The sequence below is a fragment of the Rhea pennata genome, chromosome 4 (assembly GCF_028389875.1).
Source record: "Rhea pennata isolate bPtePen1 chromosome 4, bPtePen1.pri, whole genome shotgun sequence".
NCBI lineage: Eukaryota > Metazoa > Chordata > Aves > Rheiformes > Rheidae > Rhea > Rhea pennata.
In genome coordinates this window covers 61193539-61206536 of record NC_084666.1, presented here as the reverse complement: position 1 = coordinate 61206536, position 12998 = coordinate 61193539, and the positions used below count along the sequence as shown (strand labels likewise).

Here is a 12998-nt window from a genome sequence, read left to right as displayed (position 1 = left end):
CTGAAATAAATAAGAAATTAACACGCATTTAGAAAAATAAATATAAAATTTTGGAATGCCTCATTTTAAAAATTGTGTCCCACTAAGGCGATACAAAAGGAAGACTCTGTTAAATGTTCTTTTTTTTTTTTTAGAGTATCACTCCAAGCATTATTTGATCCTTCAGAATTTAATGGTCGAGCAATGCTATTAATAGTACCTAAGTACCAAACTAGGTGAGAATTTCATAGTTTGGACCGAGAGCCTATACATTACTTGCATGATCTATAGCAAGACTTGAATCCAGCTATTCAGGGCAGCAAAATGCTAAATCACCAAGCCACTCATATTGTGGGTTATCACTGAAGCTTAATAAAATGTTTTAAAACTCAAAATAAAATAAGACTATTAGTTGGCATCCAGATGTGGAGGCTTTGGGATTTACTTACCTGCAGAAACATTTTAAATTGTGTCTTAATACAAAATTCAAGCTTAAACGTGAATGAGAAAAACTCCCAATTTGACCTATGGTTAAAGTAATGTCTATTTTTCTCAGGTGTGCAATTAAACCTTTGTTTATTCTTTCTCCTCTAAGGAAAAGAAGAGACCAGTTTAAATGGAATGGAGGAAAAGGATACTGCTTATACAAAAAATGGGTATAGACTTGGGTCACCTGTCCAGTTTGCTTCACCAATGTATTTCCAACTTGTCCCAAATAGACCACCAGCAAAAGAGAAAAGCTGGTGATTCAATCTCCATGAGCTACCTAGATTTACCTAGTTAAGACTTTAACTCTTCACTGCTCCTAAAGATAATCCTCTCTATACAGACATCTGTCCGCTTTGAACCACCAACCCATGTAATGCTGGGCATGCTACATATGCAAGATGGATGGTGCGTTTATCCTCCTCTTGGTCCATGAGATGCTGAATGGTTTATAAGTTCTATTTTCATCAGTCTTCCATGTCTGCATTATGTGGCTCTTGCAAACTTTTCCCATTATCTAATAACATTTCTATTGATCAAATGTACAGGTTCTTCCACAGTTCAAAGACAAAAAGAACGCAGTGGTTTACTTATAGCCCAACTCCAGCTCATGTTTCCTTTCACTTGGTAGGATTACCTTTGGTGTGGTCATTAGTAATATCACTTACCATCACAGGAAAACGGCATCATTGTCTAAATTTTTCAAAACGCAAAATAGCTGTGACCATAAACCAAAAGTATAGTCAGTTCATTGCAAATAATGGAACAGGTAGAGTTTAAGGAGTTGAGGTATGAACGATAACTTATGCAACCCTAGTCCACAGTGGAGCCAAACCAAATAGGTCAGCTTTGTCATATTATCCTTCGCGCTGCAGCAAGTTTGGAGGTGCTGGCAGCTACCGCCCACGTTTGCTGCAGACCATTAACTTTTCAGAGTTACTGACCACACGGTAACTACAACACGTATTTGGAAGCCATGTGCATTTGAGCGCAAGGCTCTTCTGAGGCTTCATCCACTAGCAGTCATCTTCTAAAGAGGCATCATCTGAGTGCTAGGCAGCTTGGGGATGTAATATAAGAGGCTGTCAGAAAGTGTGCATCTGTCTTCATTTTTTTTTTTAGTATAAATATTTACTAGGCTTTAAGGAAGACATAAAACAAAAACAGAGTTATCGGCTGTAACAGTCTCCAAGCAAATACATTGGTAAAGGAAAGGACAAATGCAATCTAATGGCAGTAAATCATATGCTTTAGAATTGAGTATTAGGATAGCACTATGATTTCCAGCCTATCTTGCCAGACATTTATAAGTTAATTATTTTACTACTTTGACTTTTTCACGTCGCACTGTATTTACGTACTACGTAACTAAATGCTCACTAAAAAATAAAACCTTGGAGATCAACATGACTGTTAGCTAAGACATTGAGGAAAATCCCCAGCTCACATAAATTGGCATTAAATTGAAACCATTAAAGTCATCAGCGTAGACTCTGAGTCATTATATTTTAAAACGTAATTTTCCAAGTTATAGAGCATTTTATGTATGTTGAAAAAGACTGATGGGCTGAGCAAAATCTACTCAATTTTTGTTTGAGGAAAGAACATTTTGAGAAATTATTATCACCTAACATACAGTATGAGAAACAAACATCATTATACCACTTCAATTTTTTTCCAATTTCCCTCACGCTCACATCTTGCTTAATAAGATCACAAAACCGGATGGGGGGAAATAGGAAGAAACATTCCATCCCAGTGAGCTCTCATTAAAACACAGAGCAAGGATTAAGATGTAAATCCTATAACCTGCAGCGTGCCATGCATTTTTCTGTCTAAAGGGCAAGTCCGTCACTCAAACTAGATTTAGCTCAGTCTTGAAGACTCATTTTTACTGCAATTTCCATATATGCATATTAACTTAAGTAATATGCTGGTAAAATTCATTTTATGACTTCAACTAATTTTAATACTTAAAAGATTGTCGAACAAGTGAGTCTAAACATTTTATCACTGCTTGCTTGTACGTAGAGGGGAGATAATACTGTCCACATCCTTAAAAATCTAGGTGATTAGGGTCTGCTTTCTCTATTTTTAATAAAATTATACTCAGACAGAATTGCTGCTGACTCATACTGCCTTCTCTGGTAATTTTGCACAGCGAATAGTGGGAACTTCGTTGCCTCCCAGAGATACAGACCGTAACAGCACACATTGGCACGGAAATGCGTTGCGGCAGGAAAAGAGCAGGCGACTTCCACCGTGGTCGGTGAATCCCTGCTTGTTTTGAGCTCGGGAGCGAGCGCGCCTGCCAACCCCGCTGCCTGGGCAGAAACGCGGACCGCCGGCCCCCTGCCGCCTCGGCGTTGCCGGGGGGCTCGGGAACAGAGGACCCGCTGTTTCCCCTGGGATCCCGCGCTAGGACCTTTCTGGGCCTCGCGTAGCCTTCCCGTGGGGCAGCAGGTTTTTATCTTACTTCACGCGACCTGCTCGTGTGCTGAGCCCAGGTGCCTGCCACCACCGGGGGACCACTGCCCTCCGCCCTGTCTTTCCCTGTGGTCTGTGGGTTGACTTTTTCCCGGGCTCAAAGGAGCCATAAGTGGAGGAAAGCTATTTGCATAGGAAAACACAATTAGAATTTGCCATTGAATATGTAGAAATGTTTTAAACCAATAGCTGGAAATTATCATTGTTTTAAGTTTAGATCATGCTAAATAATCATCGTTTTCCAAGAAAAGAACCACAGAGCACATTGCATATGGTCAGACAGGCATGTCTCAGTGCCAGGCTAAACATATCGTTTTTTTTTTAAGGTAACCCATGTTGTTCTTTCAAATAAAATCTTTTAACTGCCTGGAATCTCTCAAAATCCATGGGTTTCATTTTATAATTCAATCTTTGCTTAGTCAATGAGGCATCTCTCTGTGACATCCACCAGATGCAGTTTTTTCTTTATATTGTGTTTACATTCAGCAGTATTTTACAGTAATCCATATAATTAGATTTGAAGTTGCCATGTTTTTACTCCTAATAATTGGTGCATCTATTAAGCAGAAGTGATATTTTCTTACAATATCCCCGTTAATTATAACTGTATCCTTCATTTACATAATAAATTTTTTGGGGCAATTTCTGCAGTAACATTTCATGGCTAATAGGAAGCAATTTGCTTTCCTTTATTAAGTACATTAAAACTTCATGCCCCAGACATCATTGACTGTAAACATTTGATTCTGCTCAAATTTAATGCACCAAGGCATTTTGCTCTGCCATATTAGGTTTATTTATGTGCTGTATTCTGGATTGTTAGCTGCTAATGAGACTTCAGCTCTTATTGCTCTAAGGCCTGAACACTAACCTCATTTTAATGAGTTCATTATTTGCTGCCTTCTGAATGGAAGACAACAAATTTTCCTTTTAATTAAAGGTCAAAACACCTCTGGCTAAGGAAAGTGAAGAGGTTATCAAATCCTTAGAGAAGTTAAAAGAATGACTTTTTTCTGATTTTTGATGCCAAGCATGGGCAGGCCATACTGAGGGAGGAAGGTGTTTCTCTGGGGACTGAAACTCCAGATCTAAGCTAAATTATAACACCACCAAAACATGGTAGATATAGTTTCCTAAGACACTGTAAAAAGCAAAAGTCAGACAAAGCAATTAAAGAGGCTTTACTCCTAACTCAAAGGTCTGTCGATCAATACTATCGTTAGAGCATGAGCCCTTGTTTGCATGTGCAATGATTTATAGTGTGCAGAGGACAGATACAGATTAATTGAGCCAACAAAAACTAATCTCATATTTCTTATTGGGGAAAGTGAGGCATATGTGATCAATATTGCAGGCTGCTTCTAGTGAGACAGAGCCGTATGCACCCGTGTGGGTACGTGTGTGCACGTAACGGTGATCAGTGAACTCTTTCTGTGAAAACACGTGGTGGAAACTTCAGGCAAGCTAAAGATAAGGAATGGGAACTAAATGCGGATTTTTGTCCATTGTACAGCATTTAATATTTGATCACCATTTTAAAGGTAGACTAACGAAGGTCAGTTTATGAACCTCGCATTTGAGAAGTTGTTCGATCACAGATAACAGAGACAGAAGAAGTATTTATGAAAGACAGTACTAGTGTCAGTGAGAACAACTTGTTAATTTTGGAGGAAAACTCCAGCATTTTGAAAAGAATCACCATCATTTAGAAGGAAAACTGAAATTCTCAGGATGTCCTGATAAAACTCTAAAAAATTATTTCTGCAGAACTGAACTTGCTGACATTTCAGGAACCTTCCTCTTCCTAGAAGTTGCTGAACATGCCTGAAAGTACTAGAAGTAGCCTAGGATGTTCATAAGTTTTGCAGGGGCTGACGCATTACCCCACCATGGGGCATGAAGCCCTCCGGTTTCATTCTAGGCTTGCAGGTCTCCTGGGCTTCTGGTTATCTGGCTTCCTAGACATAGTACCACGAATGTGAATTTTGGGGAAGAGTGAAAGCTGAAGACCTTAGATATGGGAGGCTGCCATCTCCATGGCGGGAGCCAAGATGCCCGGGGTGCCCCTCCTGCAGGGCTCATGCCAGGCAGAACTGCCCAAGGAAATGAGATCCCAGTTAGCCCATCCACAAACAGTACATGATATGGAGGACTGACAAGAAAGGACGTAGTTATTCAGAGAGTTTGGACAGAGATGAAGGGAAGGAGGGGAAGTTTGGTATTTTTGCTTTTCTGTTTATCTACACTTTGCTGTTATCTTGAATTATTTTATTTCCACAGTTTATCATTCCAGGAAGCACTTCTGATGTGGGAGGATATGCCACTGTCTGCTGTCTCAGGGCTATGTGGCCAAGGTTGTGTTGCCTCATCACCATCAGAGGGATGTGACTGAGAATTTTGTCAAAAATATACTAACTTTCCATTACTAAAAATTATCATTCATTTGAGAGTGTATCCTCGTGCTGGGTAGTGATTCCACTGCTGCATTTTTTTCTTCCTTTCTAATATAAGTTTTTGTGTATGTATGTGTGTGTTTGTGCACAAAATACATACAGACTCTCCCTGTACACACATTGCTATTTATTTGTATATACGGTATATATTTATACAAATGTATTTGTATAAATATATACCGTATATACAAATATATAAAACAGATATTAATTTACAGTAGATCTTCCTATATAATGTATAAACATTGCTTAATAAGCAGGAGTTTTGACTGGAACATATTGCCCAGAGAGGCTGTCGAATCTCTGTCCTCTGAGATAATAAAAACAGACCTGGACACTGTGCAACCTGATCTAACTTTGAAGTACCTCTGCTTTGAGTAGGGACTTAGACTAGACTACCTCCAGAAACCCCTTCCAGCCTAAATTATTCTAAGATTTGATGAAGCTTTGCCCTATATTTGTCACTTTCAGAAAGTTTTCTAAGGTCTCCACTGTGCTTGCTTAATTGATACCAACAAGTTTTTTATATATTCATTCATTGTTGTTCCCTTACATCTGTACTTGATACTTTTGCAGTTACATAGCCTTGAGATTCATTCCCAAGCTGTGGTCTGCGCAGCAATTTGCTGGTGGTCTGTGGGAAGCTGGATGACCACATAGTACTAGTTTTCCTTTTGATTTCCCGCTGTAAATTCGTAGAAAGAAGCTAAAAATACTTTGAGCAATGTTTCTTTCCAATATAAACAGCTGTTGTCAGGATGTGACTTTCGATTGCCTCTTCCTGCCCTATTTCTCTCTATTGCTCTCCCTGAAATCTATGCTAAGAAAAAATCTGACAATGCCTTATGTCGTCTTCAAAGCCATAGTTATCTTCATAGGACCATGAGGAAACAAATTATCCCCATAAGGCTAATGTGAAGTAGTTAGCCACTATTTTCTTGATAGGAAAACTGAATGACTGACCTAGCATCACTGGAAGGGTCACTGTGAGATCAGGTCTCAGGGTGCACCATTCTGTTTGGACCACCAATATGTGCTATAAGGGGGGGTGATCTAATCAGCTGTCTCTGTCCCTCTTAATACATGATCCAGAGGTAAGTCTGTTACTCTAGTGAAGCTGAGTCATTGATTTCTGTATGGTGAGGTTTTCAGCCCACTTCACATGACTGTAACACAGTTTTTATAGAAAATCTATTAATATTGTAGTGCAGAGATTATGAAGAATTTACATTATTGACTTGCTGGCTAGATTTTGAAAGGTGTTTAGGGGTTAAAGTATGGGATCTTTAAAATCACTCATACTGTTTATCCTAAGCCAACAATGATTTGAAGAACTGTTAACCAGGCCCTAGATCAATGGCCAGCCGTCGACCTTCACAGATTTACATTCCCTCATGACATTTTTCATATAATACATTATACAAATGATGTAAGTCCAAGCACTGGCTGCAGGTCGCTTGCTGCAGCCAGCTAGGCCAGTAATGGTCCAGTCATTACCCTAAGTTAGTAAGAGGGAACTTTACTTACTTTTTTGTATTTCTGTGAAGTACTATGCTGATCTATAGTGCTACATAAATAATTAATAGGAAGGTCTCTGATGATACTGAACATAGCTAGCTCTGTGTGCAGATCTATTTTTTATTATAGAGCTATTACTTGAATCTGTTCAGCATTTCCCTTGAGTTAGTCATCTTAGTGTGAGGTCTGAGAGGATATGTGGGTTTATTTGAAGGAAGAAAAAAGTCATGTTTTGAGTTCATATGCAATATGTTTATTGCAAGCAGAAGAGTTTATTTTTCCTTTACGAGCGGAATACCCAATTTATCAGGTCTACCTCTGCGGCTATTTTGTAACTCCCTCTTAAAGTCAGAAAACTCTCAGCAATAAATGCTATATATGCATATAATTCTAAATCTACATATGCATGTAAATCCAAATCTAAATGCATATAATTCAGCACAGAGGGATGCATCTGTTCCAGTAAAGGTTTAACTAGGTCCAGCTGAGTGAGATGAGTAGTACTGCATCTAACCTACCAGCTATTCAAGACTAACTGGCTAACAGAATCACTTTGGAGTTCGGAAAGTGGCTTTTGGCTAGGTATTATAGGAGGAATGATGTTATGATAGTGGCATGATACTCTGAGAGTGAGAGGGCACTTTGGCCAGCTGTACACCCATGCATGCAGCAAATAGCCACTGCAATTCTTTATTCTTTGTTTTGAAGATGGGAATTCACAGTCAATGATCTTGCACTTGTTCTAACTCCTAATTTAGAAGATCTAGCAATAAAAGGTTCAAATGAAGTGCAAGGGGACAATCTACCTAACAAGTCAAAAAATGGAATTCAAAATAAGCAGCACTGAGGCAAAGGAAGGTTTTACTTTAACCAGGGCTCCATCAAAGAGTTGATGCAACCGTCCTGAGTATTCAGCTGTAGCTCGCTGGGGAAGACGTGAAGGCGCTGGGCACGGGGCTGGGCAGCCACAGACCTGCTTGCGGGGCCGTCAGAGTGGGGAGAGGGCTGCAGCAGTCAGCTGCTGACAGCGATTGCTGCTCTGTGTCTGCAGCAAAAGATTTACGGCCTATTTGGGAAATCACTGAGGGTCTTTAATATAAATCACTTCCATGGCGAGGGATTTTTTTGGGGATACCAACTAGCTCTGCTGGCAAATCTTGGAAAGGGTAAAAGCAGCTTGTGCACAAGCCGTGGTGGCAGGACAGGGTTGCTGCGTGGCTCTCGCTTTGCCGCGGGACGAGCCCCTGTGCTCTGCAGGGCACACACTCCAGTGGTGTGTTCCCCTGTTGCACTTTCAGCAGCGCAGTAAAGGTTTTTAGAGCTCACTTATTCTCTCTTCTGATTTTGCAGAAGCTGAAGCATTTTCAGCAAAAGAAATTCCTCGAGGCAGCTCTATTCAGGCCTGGAACCAGGAGAAGGTGTTCTGTCAGCTAAGTGGGGAATTTTGTTTCAAAGCAAATGTGATCTGGAGAGCTTAATCTAATTTAAATTGCTCTCCCATCTCTTCCCAGCCCATCCTTCCTCTAAAAGAAAAAAACAAGGAAAGTATTTTGCTCTCTGAAGAAGACTGCAAGCCAGGTACACATTCCTCGCAAAGGCATGGCCTCTGCTGCCTTGTTTGTAATGTGGCAGCAATATCAACATTAGCAACGTCGCAGCTGCGTGTTTATCATGTGAACCAGATTTTAACGGCTGGGTTAATAGTTCAGCTTTCTTGGAAGGAACTGAAGAACCTACATAAGGTCCGTTAATATTTCCTCCTCCTTTTGTTGCAGACCACACCGGAAAATATAATGCTGAAATGTCAGATTTTCCAACTGTAACTCTCTTCTCATCTGCTCAGCTGTAACAGGGCCATTGCCTTTGAGCAGCATCAGTAAAGGCAGCTCTTCGTTCAGTGATACTGCCAGGAAAGTGGGATCAGCTTGCAGATTTCCCTGCAGCCCCTTCCCCTCTCAGAGGTTAAGGGCCTGCATGACTTGTGCTTGGTCCACATCGGAGTTTGGCCCCACGCTCTACTTCTGGGTTTGAGTTCATGCCACATCTCGGCAGTGGGATACTGCCCTGGTGCTAACCTGATTTCTTCTGCCCATAGACTATGCCAAATGCAGTCTTCCTCCCCGTGCAAGAGGCAGCCGAGGCGGCCACGCCAGGACCCACATTCCCAGCCCGTCGGCGGAGCGAAGGTTGTTTCTCTTTGCAGTCTGGGTTGGCTGCTGCCTAGGGAGCACCAGCTACAGCCTTACGCTGTTCTCTGCTGTTCCTTCCCCATTTCAGCGGCTGTAAGCTCTGCAGAGACTAAAAATCCCCAGACCCCATACTCCCTTCGAACATAGACCAGTGTGAAAGTCATGCAAAGGAAAGAGGATATTCCCCGTACCACATCTGCACACAGCAGGCAGAGTTTGTCCATCTGTAATTCTGTTTGAACGCTAGCGTGTGAACAGCCGGCAACGCAAAGGCAGAACCACGGTCTAGCTTTGATCAACCACACCAGATTTAAATAAATACCAAAGAGGAAACAGTCTCAAAGCTTTAGAGGGACAACATCAGGATTAAAATAGAATGCTAATCAAAAATTCATGTGCAATGATCTCTGCTGTAGCGAACTGTATTGGTGTCAGTCATTGTGCTGCACGTCACTAACAGTAAAATGCGGAGATAGATATTTATGATTTGGTTGTGTGTGACACTTGGGAGATGCCAAAAAAGATTGAGATCTCCTCTTCTTTTGCACAATACAAATACATAGTAAAGCACAAACAACATTAGCAAATACATTTTCTCTTAGGTATATATGTTATCTTTCACTTGTTTCTTAGCTCTTCAGAACTGCTTCTTTAAGCAAACAAAAAAAAAAGATTGAGGGTGGGCAATCAGTTGTTACAAATTATTTAAGAGTTGGACTAAAGGAAGCCACCTTATCTGCCTTTTTAAATTTCTGGAATTGGATGTACTAAAGCTTAATCAGAGTAATTTTTTTTTGCTCCTTTACTGCCCTTGGAAAACATTTACAGGGCTAACCTTGTCATAAAAATAAAAATTCTTTAAAATTCTTGTAACAGACATTTATCTCAAGATTCTGAACTCCTACCAACACTTCAAAATTATACTTTAGATTTACTGCTTAATATCTAACTGATGTAGATGCTTTGTGGCAGCATTAAGATTTTTTTTAATGCACTCTCAACCATAAAAGAAAGGCTGGAACAGAGGTGACGTACTCAAAATTCAGGTCTGTCCTTCAGCGTGCAGAATGGGCATGTTTGCGCCGTGACAGATATAACCAAAGGCTTCCCTGAAGATGGCCCCCCCTACATTTAAGTCAAGGGCTTCTAAAACTTTCTGAGTGGAAGGGGGTAACAAGGAACCCAGAGCAGTTGCTCTGTCTCTGGTCCTGTTCTTGCTGCCAGTGGTGAAAAACAGCGGTGTCAGAAATACCTAAACGCAGAAGGACAGAGCAGAATCATGGCTCTCCTGGGCACTTTCTGTCTGTGAACAGGTATTTTTTGAGACCATATTCTCAGCGTGCAGACTCCTGCAATTTCACTGTCTTTCTCCTCATTAGGTGCTGCTTTTCCTGGAAACCCCTTCTGAAGTCTGTAACAGGAATCCCTGTACTCAGCCTCAGATCATTCACGCTGATCCTTCACATCTTTTCTAACACCTGTCTGGGAGCCGTCTCTGGAGTCTGCTATTTCTTGCCCTTCGAAAGTCTGCACATTTCCACTCTCTCTGTAAAAATCAGAAACCAGGGGACCTAAGCCAATGGCTACGAACGCTCAGGCTGCTGTGGGCACCATAAACCCCAGCGGTGTGCTGAGGTGCTCCCAGGCAGGGGCTTTGCAGACAGTGAGAGAAAGAAGATGGGCAGCAAGAATCTTCCCTTCCCAGTCCAATCTTGCCAATATCTACTTCACTATGCCATGTTTTGGGGGAGGGGAACGTAGCTCCTAAACAGGTTAAAAACAAAACAAAACAAAAAAAAAAACCCAAAAAAGTCACTTTTATTTTTACTGCAAGAAAGAGTATGCCATGCAGCACATTTGCACTGTAAATTTGTACTTGCAGCAAAGTGATAAAATCTTTTTCTGGCATTCATTGTGGACAAAGTAAATAATGCCTTAAAGTTTGGCAAGGGGTGTCTTTAAATGTGGTGGAGGATTTCTCTGAAGAATTACGAGTAATATAACTATGCTGCATAAAGTCTCCTTTGCATTTACTTCTAATGATCTCATAATGCTTCTATTTTACAGAAACCTCAAATTATAGTTAATCAACATGTTAGTTTTATAGTTCCCCTTTTATCTGCCATTGATTGCAACTAGACATCTGGCTGCAGATTGTACAGTGTGTAACTGTGCCAAAGCCAGAGTCCCTAAAATGGAGGAGACTTGAACGCGTTCGTGCCAACACAGCGTTTTGCTTTGTCCTCTGGCAAAGACAAACTTGCAACGAAACTCCGAAGCGCCGTGGAGGTTCCCGCGCTTCAGCTGGTTGTCCTGGGAACTGCAGCTCGCGGAGACTGGGCCACTGAAGATGTGCTTTGAGCAGCCCTGGAACCGGCGCCCCTTCCAACTTTTCAGATGTGCAATACTTCACTAGTGGAGCTTAATGTTTTTGACCCTTCCTCCTTCTCCGTAAGGCCGTCTTGCACCACGCAGGGAGCTCACTGGAGTGCTTCGACTATGTTTGTTAACTGGGGGTTTCTGTAACCCAGAAAGGAAGTGCAAGGGGAATGGTCTCAGCGTCATGTCCCTTGCCAGGGTTCAGGCTCTTTCTGCCACCCCCATGTCCTAGTGCTTTCAAGTTTGGAGTAGAGGGAAATAAAGCCTGTTTTTTTTTTTCTTTGAGAGGAGTTCAAATCCTCTCCAACCCAGAAAATCCTGCTGCTTGAAGACCATTGCTTGCTATCCCTGCTAGTGCTTGAAGAGCATAGGAAGTTTTGTTCATCTTCCTCTTCTCTCTCAAACTCCATTAATGTTGTTATTGTATTTCATTCTCTCACATGGTAACATCAAAGGCCATATGCTTTCCAAAAAAACCAAACAGATCACCAAATGAGGCTGATAAACTTAAAATAAACCATTTCAATGGTTTCAGTCGGATACTTCATCATAAAATCAAATTGTTTTCGGTAACTGTGAGAACAAATCTCTCTAAGCTGAGAGCCAGAGGAAACGCCTCAGACTAGATGTGCAGTTAAAGAGTATTATCAGACCTTTCCAAAATGTAGGTAAAGTGTACGCAGAGCAAATCTGAAGTACTGCACTTTCTCAGATCAGTCTGGGTTGGAGATTTGGAAAAAGTCCTGCTTTTACTGTGATATTAAAGCAGTATCAGGTATTTGTCCAAAAGTATTCAGGACTCTCTTAACACTTCTAGTGACTGCTGGGGAAGAAAACTTCTGATAACAGCAAGTTCCTGAATCTGGCAGACAAAAATAAAGGCAGATCCAGGGGCAGCAGATGGGCCCAGGCTTCCTCTGCAGGTAGCGATAGATGACATTTCATGTATGAATTACTGGATGAAATTCTGCGCCCTGCGTTATTTAGGATGTCACACTAGATTATCCTAAGGGTCCCCTCCGGCCTTCCTAGCTTAGCGTTATGTCAGCGCTCACAGAAAGCTGGGCCGCTGCCGTGCCTCGTGGGCACTGCGCGGGCCTCCAGCTGGGGAGGTCCTCGTGCCCAGCCCCGGCGGTGGGAGGTCTCCTCTCGACATCCTGCTGCTGGAGTGAAAAGAGGATTTGGATGAATTTCCTAGTGTCTAACGGAGCTCACCCCTCTCTAGGTACTGCTAAATCATTCTTGACAGGGATGACTTATCCCCAGGGCTCCTAAAACTGCTGCTGACAAGCAACCTTTTTTGCTACTGGAATGCACAGAGCCTCTCCACGCATCATGCTTCTTCAGAGTACTTCCCGTTGGAAAGGTATGCTCGTGCTCTCTGCAAGCTCTCTGTCCCTGCTTTTCTGGATTACACAGGAAGAACACTGTGCTATGCCATAAACACACAAAGCGAATTGTTTGGAGCAAAGAGTAAACACTTCTAGCAAGTGTTTTTTTTTATCAG

At 41.6% G+C, this 12998-nt stretch overlaps 1 protein-coding gene across 1 annotated transcript in view; it reads right to left on the bottom strand.

The window, feature by feature from the left end:
• LOC134140018 (bifunctional heparan sulfate N-deacetylase/N-sulfotransferase 4) overlaps positions 1 to 12998 on the bottom strand; it is an 85897-nt gene that overhangs the window by 56264 nt on the left and 16635 nt on the right. The window lies entirely within an intron of this gene.